This window comes from Hyperolius riggenbachi, chromosome 5 (assembly GCF_040937935.1).
Source record: "Hyperolius riggenbachi isolate aHypRig1 chromosome 5, aHypRig1.pri, whole genome shotgun sequence".
Classification (NCBI taxonomy): Eukaryota; Metazoa; Chordata; class Amphibia; order Anura; family Hyperoliidae; genus Hyperolius; species Hyperolius riggenbachi.
In genome coordinates this window covers 337,921,573-337,936,247 of record NC_090650.1, presented here as the reverse complement: position 1 = coordinate 337,936,247, position 14,675 = coordinate 337,921,573, and the positions used below count along the sequence as shown (strand labels likewise).

The 14,675-nt window shown below is 42.4% G+C and overlaps 1 protein-coding gene across 8 annotated transcripts in view; it reads right to left on the bottom strand.

Moving 5' to 3' along the window:
• The window catches only part of SNTG1 (syntrophin gamma 1), a 781,246-nt gene that overhangs the window by 369,152 nt on the left and 397,419 nt on the right, over positions 1 to 14,675 (bottom strand). The window contains exon 4 of one of the 8 annotated variants that reach the window (XM_068237370.1): positions 11,032 to 11,096. The exons of the other annotated variants lie outside the window; for them this stretch is intronic. The gene's annotated coding sequence lies outside the window, so the exon portion shown is untranslated. The remainder of the gene's footprint in view (positions 1 to 11,031; positions 11,097 to 14,675) is intronic. 8 annotated transcript variants of the gene reach the window in all.

Sequence of the window (14,675 nt, the reverse complement as noted above, 5' to 3'; positions counted from 1 at the left end):
AACACATGAGGTAACGTCAAATGAACATTGCATAGTTACCTTGCCATCAGTTCCTCTCAGAAGCTCACCATTTTCTTATGACAATGACCCCTTCCAGTTATGACAACATTTTATCAGAACTGAAATGTATCAGGTGCTGTCAGTTATTTATCAGTTGCTGCCAGTTATAGCTGAGAGGACAACTGATGTGCAAGGTAATGTCCATGTTTCCCTATGGCTCAAGTGGGCGATGTTACAGTTTAACTGTGTGCTGACCAGAAAGCTGCTATGGGTAATGACCATTTTCAAACTGGAGGACGGGGAATCTCCTTGATCACAGTGGACAAACAGGACGCGGGACAGGAGAAAGACACTAAGGAGTAGACTACACGGGAGGTAAGTATGACTTGTGTATGCTTATTTTGACTTTTAATTTTCAGTTCAGGTTTTCTTTAAGAATAAACTCTTGCTTTTTCATTGATCTTTGAATACAGGAGATAAGAATTGTTGCTACCTGTAGGTTACAAAGCTAGACAGTCTGAAAACAGCATTGTGGTGCAAACTTCCATACTAGCTGTATGTAACTCAAGGGTTATTGTGATTGTCTTACATATTAGACAAGAAAAATAATATTTATATTGTGCTTTTCTCCTGGCGGACTCAAAGCGCTTTAGCTACAGCCATTAGGGTGCACTCTATAGGCAGTACCAGTGATAGAGTGTCTAGTCTAAGGACTCTTTGCTGAATAGGTGCGGTCTTACTAAACAGGTCAGGTCTCCTGTGTCAGAGAAAAAATATGCAATTCACTTTTTCTCCGGACTTATCACCTAGGTGATATTTTTAAACTTGTCAATAAAATGCCTTTTAAGCCACCAGAAAGTAAGAAAATACTCAAAATAGATTTGATATTAGTTTTCATATCCTTTTTTGTGCTATTTTAGTTGAAAAGTGCTGAAAAGTCTAGTTTAGACTCACCGGTAATATTGTTTCTAACCATCTCAGTGTACGCTTGGAAAGGAGAGACTCCAGGCTCCTCCTCCTGTGGAAACACAAAGACAAGAAGCTTAAAAGGCCCCCGCCCTCCCCAACTCCTCAGTATCTAGATAAGAATCCGGCCACCGAGAAACCCGTGACCTCAGAAACTACCTAGATCCCTCTACACCCAATAGAGTGCGCAAAGGTAAGGAAGCAGCAGTGAGGGAGGGAAGCTGTACCGCGTACACTGAGATGGTTAGAAACAATATTACCGGTGAGTCTAAACTAGACTTTCCCTATCCATCTCAGTGTACGCTTGGAAAGGAGAGACAGGCAAGTAATTTACACTAACCTCAGGGAGGGACTGCTGCCTGCAAAACCTTTCGCCCAAATGCCATGTCCTGTCCTGACAGAACATCTATTCTATAATGCTTAATGAACGTGGTCGGTGTCGTCCAGGTAGCCGCTTGACAGATCTGTTGTAGTGATGCACCCGCCTTCTCTGCCCATGATGTTGCTACTGATCGTGAAGAATGAGCTGTCAGAACTCCTGGAGGTTCTAGCTCCTTTAGTTTATAGGCCTCTACTATCACTCTCTTAATCCACCTAGCCAAGGTCGATTTAGATGCCTGTAGTCCCTTATTTGGTCCTGTATAGTTTATAAATAGATGACTTGATGTTCTGAACTCTTTTGTCCTTTCAAGGTAATGTAACATTACCCTTCTCACATCTAATTTATTGTATTGTTTTTCTTTAGTGTTAGTTGGGTTCTGACAAAAAGATGGCAGAACTATTTTCTGTGATCTATGGAATTCCGTAACCACTTTAGGAAGATAATTTGGATCTGGCGTAAGTACTATTTTATCTGGGAAGACTAGAAGAAATGGCTCTTTAACTGATAAGGCATGTAAGTCCCCTACCCTTTTAGCTGACGTGATCGCTGTTAAAAACAATGCTTTCAGTGACAACCTTCCTAAATCTAGCTTCCGTAGGGGCTCGTAAGGCGTAGACATAAGCATCTGAAGGACCATCGGCAGATCCCACTGTGGTGAAATTTTGGTCTTTGCTGGACTGGATCTCTCCACTGCTTTCAGAAAGTCTTTAACGAGTGTCTCTTTTGCTAACGGTCTATCTAAGAATAGGGACAGTGCTGTGCATTGCACTCTCAAGGTACTAACCGCTAGTCCCAATTTTACTCCACGTTGCAGAAATTCTAATACATCTGGCACAGTGTTATGATGTCTGTTAGTCCTGGAACACCAGACCAAATATGCCTTCCACATTTTCGCATAGATCTTCCTCGTTACTGGCTTCCTTCTCTTTAACAGGGTCTGAATAACCCCCTCAGACAACCCCCTCTTTTTTAGAAGTCCTTCCGCAGAAACCACGCTGTGTAACTGAAAATCTTTGGATCTGGGTGCTTTACTGGCCCCTGAAGTAGAAGGTCTGTTCTGTCCGGAAGCTTCCAGAACAGTCCTCCTGCTTTTGTCCACACCTGAGTGAACCAGGCCCTTTTTGGCCACCATGGGGCTATCAGTATCATGTTTGCCTCCTCTGTCATCCACTTTTTTATGACCCTTGGGATGAGAGCTGTCGGGGGAAATGCGTATACTACCTTGTACGGCCACGGCTGTGTTAGAGCGTCTACTGCTATTTCCTGATTGTTCCTGCTTAGAGACATGAACCTCCTCAATCTTTTGTTTACTGGTGATGCAAATAGGTCTATCTCTGGCATGGCCCACCGTCTTGCCACCACCTCGAACACCTCCTGGTTCAGGCTCCATTCTGCTTGATTTATAGTGACTCTGCTCAGATAGTCTGCCTCTAGGTTCTGACTGCCTTTTAGATGGGTGGCTGATATGGACAATACCTTCTGTTCGGCCCACTCTAGCATCTCCTGGCTTATCCTTAGTAGACTTGGTACTCTTGTCCCTCCCTGCTTTGTCAGGTATGAGACTGCCGTGACGTTGTCTGAAATTATTAGAACCTCCTTGTTCTGTATTTGCTCCTGGAACCCCTTTAGTGCCATTCCTACTGCCTTTAGTTCTCTTGCATTGGAGGACAGCTGCTGATCCGGTAGGTCCCAGCAACCCTGAATGTGCCTTGATTTGCATACTGCTCCCCATCCTTTGCTGCTTGCATCTGTGGTGATCGTCACTATCTCTTGGGATATCCATAGCCTTCCCTTCTCTAGATTGCTTTCCTTCAACCACCAATTTAGGGACTCCCTTACTTCCTGAGAAAGTTCTACTTTTTCTTCTAACGACTTCTGAGACTTGTCCCACCTGTCCAGTAAAAGATTTTGAAGCGGTCTGCTGTGCAATTGCGCCCATGTGACCGCTGGTATAGCTGAGGTCATTAGACCGACAACCCTCATGATCTGTCTTATCGATGATAACCTTTGCCCCTGCAATGTTTGAACTGCCTGCTGTAATGTTTGTCTTTTCTGTCGGGGAAGATAAATCTTGCCGTCCACTGAGTTTATTAGGTATCCTAGGAAGATCACCGTCTGTGTAGGTGTTAGGTTTGATTTCTCCCAATTGATCCAAATTTCTGATGCCCTTCCCATATTGGTATGTGCAGGTAAGCATCCTGCAGATCTAGATTCACAAAAAAATCGTTTTTGTTTATTAATTGACGTACGGAGTAAATGCTCTCCATGGAACTTTTTGTACTTTAAATATGGATTCAGTTTCTTCAGGTTTAAAATAAAACGAAACCTTCCTGTCGTTTTTTTTATCAAAAACACGTGACCGCTCTTATGACCTTCATAGACAGTAGGGATGTTATCATTGCTCTCATCCCTAATGCCTTTCCTGGGTCTTTCGGGAGAGGGTTGAGGAAAAACCTGGTTGGAGGTAAAATCGAAAATTCTAGCCGGTAACCTTCCCGCACTAGATTTTGAACAAAAATGTCTGGGTATATCTTTTCCCATTCCCTCCAAAAAAACCTCAACCTGCCCCCTACCTCCAAGTCATTTGGAATCTTTGGGGACTTCGGACTTACAGAGTACGAAGCCCCCTCTACCTCTACCTTTTGGGAACCATCTCCGCTGAAAAAGTTTGTTCATATCCTGTTCCTTCCCTGTCTTCTTTTGGACGAAGGGTCTTTTAAAAGGTAAACTCTTTTTATTGGGGAACTGCCCCCCTTTTTCCGCTGATCTTTTTAGGATATTGCCCAACCCGGCTCCAAAAAGCAGGCCCCCTTCAAACGGAAGGGCGCACAGATTGTCTTTGGAGGAGAGGTCCCCCTCCCAAGCCTTCAGCCAGACTGCTCTACGAGCTGAATTTAATAATGCTGTAGTGCGGGCAGTGACTCTGATAGATTCTGCCGCCGCATCCGCGAGGAATCCTATGGCCTTAATAATGACCGGAATGGAGGCTGAGTATGCCTCAAGAGGCTCACCAGCCACTATCTTATCCACTAAATTTTCCACCCATATTTTTAAATTGCGGCAAACACAGGTAGCCGAAATGTTGGCTTTAAACCCAAACGCTGCAGCCTCCCAGGCCCTTTTAATAAGAAGTTCAATCTTCTTATCCATGGGATCCTTTAGCGTACCTGCGTCCTCAAATGACAGGTCTGACTGTTTTGAGTACTTTGCTAATGAGGCGTCAAGCTTTGGGCATCTCATCCATTTGTCTATTTCCTCTTCCTTAAAGGGAAATTTCCTTTTAGCCGATTTTGGAATAAAGAGTCGTCTTTCAGGCTCCTTCCACTGCATCTCCATATCCTTCAATGATTGATGGATTGGAAATGTTCTACTCTGTTTTTGTATTAGACCTCCATATATCCTGTCTTGGACAGATGTTTGAATTGCTTCCTCTTTAATATCCTCTGTCGAGTAAATTGCTTTTAATAATTCCTGAGTTTCCTCGGGGAGAAAAAGGAATTTTGGGTCTTTAAGGTGTACACTATCTGAATCTGATTCTGAGTGTGCATCTTCAATTGAATCCTCTCTGTGATCCTCGTCCTCCTCATCCTCAAAGTACAATCCCGCTGGATGTGCAGTAGAGAGGTTAGATCTGACCCCGGAAGGTCCTGGCTCTGCTAAAGCCCCTGTTGCTTCTTGATCTAGGGGTATTGACTGCCCTTCTTTTAACTCCTTAAGGGCCTCTCTAATTTCCTGCCTCATGGAATCCATGAACTGTCTCACCATCCCCATTGATTCTGAGGCAAATATATTGTCAGCACATTTTAGACATATTAGTTTTGGCCAGGACGGGTCTAATTCTGCAAAACAGTTCTGACATCTCTTCCCTTCATTACTCTTTTAGAATGGAAACAATAAAGAAAGCAGAAACAAAAAGAAACATGAAGGAAGCTGATTAGTCCCTGTGCCAGCCTTCAATCCCGCACAAAATACATTTGCAACAGGTCTCAGCGGTATACTTTACCCCTCCGCTGCTTGCCTGTGTGGAAGGCGCCGCTCGCCCTGGCGTCTCCTCCTGCTCCATCTCCGCGTGGAGCATGCGGAAGTATCGCTCCTCAAATCCACTCGGCGATCACTTCCGGGAACGGCTCGGAGTGGCGTTGCCCAAACAAGGAAAGAGCCACAACTCCGCCTCTTCCTCCTCCCCGACGTAAAGGGAGTGACGTCAGCCCGCGCGCGCGTGGACACGCTCAGAAGCTCTGCATCCTCGCATGGAGCTCGCCGTCCGCCACTCCACGGAAACTCAGTCCTGTCGGGGAGGATATTCACCCAGCGCTCCTCACTAGTCGGAGTCCGCTAGGCCCTCTACTCATAGCCCACTAACGCAGGTAACATCTGCCCCCCTTTGCCTGATCACAGGCCAATAAGGGAGACCATGCTTGCAAAACCACTCTGCCTAGTCAGCTATCAGCCCTTGTCAGTGTGCTCCCGGTAGGCTGGAAACACAAGATACTGAGGAGGTGGGGAGGGCGGGGGCCTTTTAAGCTTCTTGTCTTTGTGTTTCCACAGGAGGAGGAGCCTGGAGTCTCTCCTTTCCAAGCGTACACTGAGATGGATAGGGAAAGTTATTTTAAATTGAAGATGAAAAAGTATCTCCCAGGAGAAAACTCAGGAGAAAACGTGAATTGCATATGGCCCAGAGTCCTTAACTACCTGCCGGCCGACGCAGTTTAAATCTACGGCGGGCGGGTGGCGCTGCGGTTCTGACCGACGTAAGCTCTACATCCCATTCACCGCGTGTCCCCGCCGCAATGTGCTGCCCTGCCGCCTCTATGACTGCAGAGCACTGTGAGCCGGGCAGGAGCTGTTTTCATTGGCTCCTGGCCCTGTCATTCCTGTAAGCCGTTCCCATTGGCTTACATTGAGTGACAGGGTCGGAGCCAATGAAAGCTGCTCCTGATCGGCGCACAGCGCTCTGCCATCATAGTGTCGGCAGAGAGAGCAGCCTGCGATGAGGACAGAGCGACGTGATCGGTGGGAGCGGCGGATTTTAGCGGCGATTCGTCGGTTCACTGTACCAGCACCCTCTGGTCCTTAAGGGGGCAGAGGGTGCTGGTACTGAAGTGGTTAAACATTACACTATCCAGCCATATTAGACTGGGGCAAGAGAAGGAGAACTTTATAGTAATTAAGGAGTAAGGAGACTTTTTTTAAATGTATGCAATGTCACACAGACAATAGTTCTTCAGTACTTTAAGTCCTGGTTGTGAGCTTGATGGGGCATGAATTACCACACATTCTGCCATACAGTTTTGTTTGCAGTTTTCTATTTACATAGTAATAGCAGGTCAGTGTATGTAACCCAAAGACTACATTTTAGAAAATGTTAGTGTACTGACACTTTACTGTATAAAACATCAAAGAGCCACTGTAGTGACATACAATAGAATGTAATACATTTTCAGGATACCTGATTTTTATTTTAATTATCCTAGTTTTCAGCATCAGAAATACTTCCTACACCTACAGTGATGCACATAATTATTCATACCCCTGGCAAATTTTGACTGAAAGTTGCTTTTATTCAACCAGTAATTTTTTGACGGGAAATTACATAGGTATCTCCCCCCAAAAAAATAAGCCGATGTACAAGAAATTGTTGTGGAAAAAAAGCTTTTATTTACATTAGAGCAAAAAGTGTCCTGTCCAAAATTACTCATACCCTTCACAAAACTATCATATTCTGCGGGAAAATCTAAAGTTCTATACCATTCCAAATAGTTCAAGCTGTTCTAAAGCATCCTAATTACCCTGAATTGGGAACAGCTGTTTTAATCAACTCAACGGGCGAAAAACAGCAGCTCTCTGCAGTTGGTTTGTGGATAGTCATGGCTAAGACAAAGGATCTCTGTGTGGACCTGTGGCTGGGCATTGTGGCTGCTCACAAGTCAGGGAAGGGGTACAAGGCCATTTCTAAATGTTTTCAAGTTCCAGTGACTACAGTGCAAAGTATTATAAAAAAAATACAGGATGTTCTGCACTGTGGAAAATCTCAGAGGACGTGGTCAGGAGCCAAAAGTGACACCTGTGCTGGCCAGGAGTATAGTGAGAGAAGTGAAAAAGAATCCAAGCATCACCATCGAGGCCATCCTGGTGAATTTGGGCTCTGCTGGTGCAATGCCTTAAGGCCCTATTCAAACTAGAGCATTTTGTCGGCGATTTTGGCAAAATGCTAGCGCTTTTAAAAGCGCTAGTGTAATAAAACCCTATGGACCCGTTCTTACTTGGGCGATTTATGCTAATCGCCGCAAATTGCCCAAAATCGGGAATAGCAAACGCGTAACCTGCATAATTTTCAGGCAATTTCCCGGCAATTGCGTTTCAGTGCTATAGAAACTCTTAACGCAATCGCGGAGAAATTGCTGCACTGTCCAGTGATTTTTCCAAGTGAAATCACAGAAAAATTACTCCCGCAAAACGCCAGCAAAAATCGCCTGCGTTTTGCGCTTCTAGGTGTGAATGGGGCCTAAGGCAGATAATGCAACGGACACTGCACACTGCTGGGTTCCACGGATGCAGACCGAAGAGGACGCCACTTCTCCAGATAAGGCACACAAAAGCTTGCTTGGCCTTTGCAAATGCTCATCTGTACAAAGAAGAAGACTTATGTCTTCTGTTTTATGGTCAGATGAAACAAAAATTGAATGGTTTGGTCAAAATTATGTTTCCTTCATTTGGAGTAAAAAAGGAGAAGACTTTAACCCAAAGAACACCATCCCCACGATCAAAAATGGTGGTGGGAACCTAATGCTTTGGGGGGGGGGGGGGGGGAGTGGGGGGGGGGGGATTCAGCCAATGGACCAGGGAACCTAATTACAGTAAATGGCACAATGAAAAAAGATCAATACATGAGGATTCTCAACGACATCAGGCAGTCTGCAGAGAAACTTGGCCTTGGATACCAGTGGACATTTCAGCATGACAATGACCCAAAACACACAGCAAAAGTGGTAAAGAAATGGTTAGCAGACAACATTAACTTTTGGAGTGGCCCAGCCAGAGCCCTAACTTGAATCAAATTGAGAATCTGTGGAGAGAGCTAAAGATCAGGGTGAAGGCAAGAAGACCCTCCAACCTGAAAGATTTGGAGCTCATTGCTAAAGATGAATGGGCAAAAATACTTGTGGAGACATGCAAAAAGCTGGTCTGCTATTGAAGGAAGTGTTTGATTGCTGTAATAGCCAATAAAGGCTTTTCCTTGATTATTGAGAAGGGTATGAATAATTTTGGACTGAACACTTTTTACTCAAATGTAAATTAAAGCTGAAAAAAGTTTTATTTTTTTCCCAAAATAATGCCTCTTGTACATCGTCTTATTTTTTGGGAGATGCCTATGTCATTTCCTATCAAAAAGTTACTTGCAGGTTGAATAAAAGTAACTTTCAGGCAAAATTAGCCAGGAGCATGAATAATTATGGGCAGCACTGTATATATTGCTGTACAATGGTATGTTATCCCGCCCTTCCATTGATGCTTAGCCTATTCTATGTTGCCACACAGCCTTCTGACCCAGAGCATTCTGGCAGACTAGGTGTTATTTCTGCTCACTTTGGAACACAAAAATATTACGCAGTGATGCGCCATACCAGCTGGAACAATGCAGCCACCTGAGATAAATTTAAGAATTTAAAGCAGGGAGAGAAAATATTTTTTTTCAATGGGTAAACACAGACTAAATAATTTATAAATGAAATATTGTAAAAAAAAATATAGTATGCAGTTTAGCTAATGTGTGTGTACTCAACCTCCTTGATCCAGGTTTGCAAGGGCCTTGATGAAAAAAATGTAAACAAGGACAGTGGAGCAGTTATCACTGCAACACTTTTTAAAACACTTCACATTACCTTAAACATAAATCTTGGTTATCCATTTACGGTAAATACAACTATATATTAGCTTATTTCATTCAAAATTCTATATTTAAAATGCAAGATGTAATTAAGAGAAATTCTTATTTTTTTCTTTACCTTTTATCTCATAGCCTCAATCTATACATTTAGGCGGAGCTGTTGAATATTATTTTAATACTTAAATAGATTTTTAATCCTAAACAGGAATTTATAAACAGATATTTCATTTAAATAAACTCTGAAAAGAAACATGCCTCTAGAAATCACTATTTCATTACCAAAAATAGCATAGAAATTATTATCGTTATAACTTAGCAACATTCAGTAAGAAATTTACTTCAAAATGGTTTAATCTGCTGATTACATTGCCAAGTAAAAGCATTCACACCAATTGACAATTTTCAATAACTAAATTAGGAACCTTAAAAAGTTACTTGTTGAATAAGGAAACTCTATTAAAGCTGTCAAAACTGTTTGATGTTCTTAAAAAAGAATAGCTCACTGGTGAGTCTTAGAGCAGCTCACTGTACATTACTAAAGATATAGGAGGACCATATCTTCACCATACCAGTAGCATTTTGACATGGAGTGCAGAAATGTTTTGGCTACTGGGACAAGAACTGCCAAACTAGAAAATGCAAACATGGACCTATCTCAGTCTCTGACTGCTGTATGTTAGGTGAAGATTGGCGTACATATGCCACTACATAAGAAACATGTTCATGTCCTTTAGTCTGGCAGCTAGGCATAATTATCCCCTGCACAGAAGCAATCAATGCACTGCAGTACGCAGTGTAATGTTGGCAATAGTGGTAATATGTGCCCCTCCCTCCAATAAAATGCTGTTCACTATCTAGGTCATAGCAACCCCCCTCAACATAAGATTCTGTTTTGTGTCAGTACTAAGCAGTGTCCCACTCAAGCAACTCCCACTTTAACCTTAAATATGTATTTCCCTCCATATTACAAAATTCTCTACCTATAATATAATAGTCCTCCTAAACATAACCTTATTCCTAATATTAAAATTACTCCCCATCCTTGTCTCATCAGTACTCTTCCTACATACATTGTAATGACCACCTTCCCAAAATAACCCCTTCTAAATTATCCAAAACTATTACCCCACCATGTCCTAGCAATCCACAATCCTCAGCACTTGAATCCACCCTTCTGTGAGAACAAAAAAAAATACTCATACAATTAGTCATGTGTCAGAATTGCTGACACCAAGATAAATCAAAGCCTGTGCCTGAAACTCCTCAGTGCATAATTTAGGAGAAACAAGCTTTCCTATGAGGTGTGTGATCTCAGCACCTGCAGTTTCGGCACAAAGATAGTCTGCCTCAGTACAGCTATTGCAGTGCTGCTCAGATGCTGATGTAGTTTAGGGACAGTAAGTTTCTCTTTAATGGTTTGCTTGCATGCAGACAGACAGAGATCCCGTGCCAATATGACCTCAGCATTGGATACATCTGGCTTGGAAAATGCATGCTAGGGTTGATAAAAATTATAGCGTTTGTACTAGTCAACAAAGGCCTGTAAGGCCTGACAGGTTATGTCCCCAGTCAGTCTCTATGCACCCAATCTATTGCCACGGCTATGAGCCCAGCCCCCATTTTTTACCTATAGACAAGCCCCCGCATGAGCAGGAAAGGTTATTTGTCTCCTGACTACCCCCAGGTCTTCATGCAAGGCATACAGACTGAAGTAGAGAGGACAATAACCCACCAGAACCCCACTGAGGCAAGTAACAGAGTTCAATAGTTCATAAGTATCACACAGGGCTATTACCTTGATTCAGGAGGATGAGGCCCTCAGCGTTGATTGCCAGTAATGACAGATGTATCAGGAACAGGCTGTGAAGGATCCAGGTAATATATGATAGAGTTCATGCAAGGTCCACATGCAAGGTTATTCAACAGGCAATGAATGACCCAGGCAACAGTTCATGCAAGGTCCACAGTTATTCAACAGGCAGCGATTAGTTCAAGTATACTAGAGTGTCCAGTAACAAGCAATGGTCGGTCCAGGTAGCATGCAAGAGTATCCAGTTAACAGGCAGAGGTCAGTCCAGGCAGCAAACAAGAGAGTGTCCAGTAAACAAGCAGAGGTCAGTCCAGGTGGCAGGCAAGGGTATCCAGTTAACAGGTAGAGGTCGATCCAGGCAGCAGGCAAGAGTAACCAGGAATCAAAGCAAGGGTTAATAGCAGCAGACAAGAAAGGTCAAATACAAGCCAAGGGTCCAGATCCAGTAATTCAACAATGTGATTGCGCACCCAGCAACTAGCCACAGCTATGCTTATTTAAAATCAGGTGTTAACATGACACTTGCTACCAAAAAATAATCTAAATGGGAGAAACAAAAACTATTAAATTCCTAAATGCTAACAATGTAATACTGTATTGCCTGTACCTAATGACATGTTTAGAGACTTTACAACATACTACTTCAAACAAAAAGATTTTAGGAATGCTGATTTATTTAGATTCATTCCACATAGAATAAGAGTTTGCAGTTTAATTCAGCTTTATGGTTAGGCAACCAGCAAAAAAAAAAAAAATGTAAAAACTCACGTGAATTGGCAATAACAAAATGAACAGATCTTCCAATCTGTTGTCATTGGTACTTTCCTTCTAATTATTTAGAGAAGTTGATGCCAAATGTAGAAAACAGTCTTCATTACAGAAATGTGAGACTCACACCAGTCATGTCATTTTCACATATACTTCTAAAGTATTTTTAAGATTAAATGATTATGAAGAGGCAAAAGGTACATATGATTCTACAGGACTGTATAGAGATCGTTTAGGTACACTATAGAATGTTACAGATTGTACAGCAAGCTCATGGTCAGCCTGAACTCCTAGGAGTTTGTAAGGGGCTAAAAGGGGCCAAAAAGCCTCCATACTAAAATGCTATGCAAAATAGAAATTTGCTTTCTTAAAACCAAAGGTGCAGTATAAAGGAGAAAAAGACTGGCACTAGATGAGGGCAAGAAGGCACTGGGTTCTCCGGATTGAGTACTCCATGCCACGATGTGCTCTCAGAAACATACAAATGTGTGTGACAAGAGAGGAAGCAGAGGCACTGTAGTAGCAAAGTGAGGTACCTTTTAATCCACGGTGTGAAGCACATAGGGGTACACAGTGTGGGTGAGGGGATGCCTGACAGCTGTTTCACTAAGAAAGCTTCTTCAGATGGAAATTTAAGGAACTTATATTGGTAATTGTACAGAGTCGTACAATTCTAATAATAATACAGACTGTTTGAAACAGTGCACAGCATAGATAAAAATAGTTTGATGAAGTAGAACTTGAAACACAGAGTTACAGTCTGCCCAGCAATCTTGTGGTGAACCAGAACTCCCAGGAGTGTGTAAGGGGCTAAAGAAGGACCAAAAAGCCCTCTTACTAAAATGCTATGCAAAACAGAATTTTGTCTTCTTAAAACAGAAGGTATTTGTGATTATTCAGGTTGGAGTGAGCATATAAGGTGTCCCACAAGGCATCACTGCTAAATATGAAAACTTTCTGCTTTAAGAAGGCAAAGTTCTGTTTTGCACTGTGCTAACTGTAAAATGGGCTTAAATGTATATGATTGTAAGTATGTATTATGCATGTGTTTCGTTTTTGGGAGCATATCTGCATTTTTGCAATAAAAATATTTCAAATACCCCAAATCCTGAAGCTTTATTTCCCATTGAAATGCCAGTGCAATTTTACTGGAGAAAAATGATAAAGACTATACTGAAGTGCATGCAGATAAACAAAATAATCAGCACATGAAAGGAGTGCAAGTAAAATGTAAGCCCTTCCAGGAATATGACCAACTCATAGCCATGACATGTATTAACTTTCCATGGTGGTGCATTAATAAGAAGCGAGCACCCCATATTGAAGCTTCCATCAACTCAAGCACCCATTGACACAAACGTGCTAGGAAAACTTCATCGTGTGTATATATATATATATATATTCTGATCAATTGCTTCTGCATTTTGTTAGCTAATAAAAGCTTGTATAGAATTGTTTATCCAGAATGCTTTTTTTTATTATTTCAAAATGAACATATTCACTGCAACATGCGCAAGTACAGCCCAAGCTCAACAATACACTGTGAGGTGTAGGAACTAAACTAGAGTCTTTATTTTTTTTTTAAAGTTCTCAATGTTCTATTATTATTTTCATTTTCACTGTAAGGGCATACTTGCCTCACTAAAAATTCCCAAACAAAAATACCACCTTTTTAAAATACATTTCCTCCTTGTTATTTAGAGATGTTGATGCCAAATGTTGAAAACGGTCTTTATTAAAGAAAGGTGAGGCTCACACCAGTCATTTTCACATTTCACTTTTCAGCACTTTGGAAATGAAAAAGTGCTGTCAAAATTTGGTCTTGCTTGATTGCTTGTTGGTGGATTAAGAGGCATTTTATTGAAAAGATGTGAAAAAAATCACCCTGGAAAAAAACGTAGGAGATAAAGTGAATTGGATCAGGCCTAAGTATATCATTAACATACAGTATATTTCCTATCTTATTCCAGTGTTTCTCTGCTATGCAGTGACCTTGTGGTATGGATAGCAAATCTGTATGAATTTACATATCCACGGTTATGTGGCAATATGAGAGAGTGACTTATACACTTCTTTTTCATTGTTTAATCTTTAGCTTTAAATCATTAACTCCTCACTTTCAAAATGTCTATGTTATTACATGTTTCCTCTAGATGTGAAGTACTTACTGCTATAAATTGTATTGTGCTATTTTATGCTTTTCAGTGTCTGGCAGAAGTGAGAATGGGTGCAGACAGCATTCCTCCCACCCTCTCCATAGGCCCCCTCCTGTCCCCCCTGCAGAGCTGGCACAGCGGTGCAGGCTGTAATTAACTCAACTGCTTGCTCGCTTCATTCGATGTGTTCCTGCTGGCAGCTGTCTCCTTTCTACTTCCTATTTCCATGCATGAGGTGTGAGCAAGCAGGTGAGTTAATTACAACCCACACTGCTCTGCCAGCTCTGCAATTGGGGACAGGAAGTGGGCCCATGGAGAGGGAGGGAGGAACAATGTCAGCCCCCCTCCCTGCAGTGACACCTTACACTATACCTGCAACCTATACTGGGTGCACCTATACCTGCTACCTAAACTGGGGCACCTATTCCTGCTACTTATACTGGGGCACCTTTACCTGCTACCTATATTGGGGGTACCAATACCTGGCTACCTATATGGGGCACCTATAGCTAGCTAACCTATACCGGGGCACCCATAACTAGCTAACCTATACTGGGGCACCTATACCTGCTACCTATACTGGGTGCACCTATACCTGGCTACTTAAACTGGGGGCACCTATACCTAGCTAACCTGTACTGGGAGCACCTATACCAGGCTACCTATACTGAAGGCACCTATTCCTGGCTACCTATACTCGTGGCA